Source organism: Marmota marmota, unplaced genomic scaffold (assembly GCF_001458135.2).
Source record: "Marmota marmota marmota unplaced genomic scaffold, marMar, whole genome shotgun sequence".
Lineage (NCBI taxonomy): Eukaryota > Metazoa > Chordata > Mammalia > Rodentia > Sciuridae > Marmota > Marmota marmota.
Genome location: NW_026000136.1, coordinates 129,839 through 133,603, shown reverse-complemented (window position 1 = coordinate 133,603; position 3,765 = coordinate 129,839). Strand labels below are relative to the sequence as shown.

Genomic DNA, 3,765 nt, shown 5'->3' with positions numbered 1-3,765 from the left:
GTTCATATGAGGAAAAGGCTCAGGAAGTTCTCTTGAAAGTAGGTACAGATGCTGTAGATGCAAAGAAGCTACTCTCGTTTACTGACTTTTACATTCAAACACAAACATCTCTGACAAGTAAAGAGGAATCTGCAGCCTGGTTTTTGTGTGTTTTACTTGATGGCTAACTGCTTCTATTTTGTATGGAACTGAAGATAATTGGTTTGAGTCCCAGAAATGTTGCTTTTTAGTTATGTGCCTTGAACAGTAATCTCTCCGAAACTTAGTATGATTTCTGTTGCTATAATTGAATATCACCCTTGGTAAATTATAGAGAAAAGACATTTTATTTTGCTCATGGCTCTGGAAGTTCAAGAGCATCATGCTGGCATCTGGTGAGGCCTACTGGGTCATGAGGTGGCAGAGGGCAGCAGCACATGGTGTTGTAGCTTAATGGATCTGGAAGGGCTCATGTTCTTTTTTTTTTTTTTTTTTTTGATACAGGGTCTCACTAAATTGCTGAGGCTGGCCTTGAAATTGTGATATTCCTGTCTTTGCCTCCTAAGTGGCTACTAGGATTATAGGTGTATGACACCATGCCCAGCTGGTAATTTGATTCTGATACAGGTATGTACATTGTGAAATATTCACCACAATTCACTAATTAACATATTTGTAACCTCACATAATTACATTTGTTAAGAAGTTTCTAAACTTTCATACCCTGTGGAACTGGATGAGAGTCTTAGTTTACATTGATAAAACTCTGGCCATAGAAATAGAATTGGTCTAATCATACATGGTGGTATAATGCCTTTGAACTTAACAGACATTTAGGAAACCAAAGACTACTAGTGAATGCTTTTGTTCAAATGTTTGATTTGGCTCATCAACAATTCAAGCAGAACTAGGAACAAAAAATATATTAGATGTTTTTTATTTACATCAAGCATGAACTCTATCTTAAAAACAACATAATTTACCTTCAGGAGCTAAAGCCATTTCAAAGAGTCACATCTTATCCTTCTTTTTGCTGTATATTTATAATGACCCAGTTACTTAGAAGTTTTTACATCCTATAAGAAGTCAAAAGGACATCAGAAAAAAGATTTTGAAGTCTTAAATAAGTAGTAGTCTAGAAAAACTGAACTCAAGTTTTATGTTCCTTTTTTTTTTTTTAAGAAATATTACATATGCTGTACTTTTTAAAAGCAACTTTTCATAACTGATTTGTGCCCATGGTAGTAACTCTTCTAAAATTACTTTTGAAATAGTCTAACTCAAGAGTTTCTGTATAGAAGTATTTCAGATTACTTCTACAGTAAGTGTCAACAGGCTGCAGATGTAGCTCAGTGGTAGGGAGCTTGCCTAGCACGGGAGAAGGCCTTGGAGTTTAACTCCCAACACTGCAAGAAAAGGAAAGGGAGAGAAGGGAGAAAGAAGGAAGGAAGGAAGGAAGTAAAAAGGGAGTGGACAGGAGGGGAGGGAAAAGAATGAGTCATTACAATAAAAGGGCAAGTGGTACAAATATAAATATATAATGTACTAGCTCTTTAAATTATTTTACAAAGCTTTAGAATTTTAGTTACATCAAATTGGTTGACATTATGATTGAATGGAATAGCACATAATAAGCGCTACCTTGGCCTGGCTGAAACTAATCCAAGGGGTGGGTGGCATGGAGAGGAGTCCTCTCTGGCTCAATTGGGACAGACTTGAACCTGCACTGATTCAGGATTCAAAGCATAGTGAAGGGGCCAAGACTTCCCTGACAGGCACTTGAGTATGCTAGGCCCCTGGGAGCCTATGACTGTGGCTTCCCATGCCCATGCCTATAGCTCCACTACCCCACCCCTGCAGCTGCTTCACAATGGTATGCTCTGTTTCCTGGTGCATGTTTGAATTCCTCACCAAAGACCTGAGTGTCCACAGCCTGTTTGGGCGTGGCTGGGCAGGCTGTGGCTGCAATAGCAGTAGGCAAAAAGCAGCCTTAGCGTGATGGAGGGGCAAAGGGTTGCCCCTCAGCTGTATTTGGGGCTGGTCCTGGAAGAAGTATGCAGGGCTCTGGCATCATTGTCTGTGGATATGAAACCAGGCCCTCATTCTTATAGATTCCTTGGGAGTTGTTGATATATACAGCTATTGGATTTTTTTTGCTGTAATCTTGTTTCTGTGGAGATGTAGTCAGTGTGTTAGAAGCATGTGTTATGTGAGAAGAGGAAAAAAGCTTGCCCCCAAACTTGCTGGACTAATTGAAGAAAAATGTCAACTACTTGAAAAAGTGAGCCTTGTTCAAAAAGAGCATGAAGACTTAGAGTCATCTTTAAAGGATGCCATTTTGGAGAAGAAGTCCATAGAACAGAAAATTTGGAGGCAATATATGAAAAGCTGGATAAGTCTAAATCTAAACTTGGGGATAAAATACTCTTTCTAGAAAAAGAGCTAAAAGAAGAGAAGACTAAATATTCTCATCAGGATGAATTGATGGCAGATATATCAAGAAGGATTAAGTCCTTAGAAGATGAATCAAAACCCCTCCAGTTACCAATAGCCAAATGTGAAACAACCTTGAGAATATTTCAAATGAATGTGGAAGGGTTTAAGGTAGCAATAAAAGAGGTTTTGAAAGAACATTTCCAACTTCAGGATAGTCAGAAACAACTTTTACAAGAAGCTGAAGTATGGAAAGAAACAGTGAATGACCTTAATAAACAGAAAATAGCATTGGAAGACTCTACAGTATATGCAGAATAAGTTCTAAGTCTCTGACTGAACACTTGGTGCAGATAAAAAATTGGGTTTCTGTGCTTGGAGAAAACCTAAGAGATGCTGGTAACTTGGACTTGAAAATGAAGAGTGATTCAGAAATTGGTGTGCACTTAGATGATCAGCCAAAGGGAGCTTTAAAGGAACAGGTTTATGGTGCTAAGTTAAATGGCCCTTTTAAAATCTTAAAAGAAATAAAATGCTTACTTTATTATCGGAAGTAGATGAAGTAAAGGAAGACCTTATAGAACATATTAAAAATTTTAAGACAGAGCAAGTATCTTTCCAGTCAAAAATACACAATTTAAAAGAGAGAATCAGAATCTTCAGCAGAAATTTAATGCCATGATTGAACTATATAAAATTTAATGAAATTCCAAAAGAAATTAATAGGAGAGAAAAATTACCCAGTAGAGTGAGAGGAGAAACTTTCCAAAGTAGATGAAAACATCAGCCATATAACTGAACATCTGGAGACCTAAAGAAAGCAAGTCAGTGAACTTCAAGAAGATTGGAGAGAACCATTCTTTCTTATCTGGGGCAGATTATGAACTATGAGAAAAAAGCACATGATAATGAGCTAGTAGCTCAGAGTGCTAAAAGATACCTCAAGATTTAAGGAAACAAAATGCTCACAACAGACAAAAATTAACTTAAAATGAGGTTGAATTTAAACTGTTAGAAAAAGATCCTTATGCACTGATGATTCAAATACAGCTTTTGCCAGAGAGCATTCTCCAAATTGTCCCTCACTATTGGGTCAACCTTCATCTGACATGAGAGCTCCTCTTTTGTAAAAGAAGGGTCCACTCATGTTCTCATCTTTGGTGCCAGTGGGAGGAGAAAGAGGCTCAGAAGGCAGAGAGAATCCTCTGGGACCTCAGATTATCACCGAAAGAAGAAAATCAGGCTATGATGGGTTAATTGATCCTCGGAGAGTGCCTTATAATATTGGGACCCTGTCATATCCATAGGAAAATGCCTGTAGTATGATGATCCCTCCACCATATTCTGATCCAC

General features: G+C 37.9%; 1 pseudogene; it reads left to right on the top strand.

Annotated features, from left to right (window-relative positions):
• The first annotated feature begins 2,064 nt into the window (after positions 1-2,064).
• On the top strand, positions 2,065-3,542 carry LOC125611150 (annotated as a pseudogene).
• The last annotated feature ends 223 nt before the right edge of the window (positions 3,543-3,765 follow it).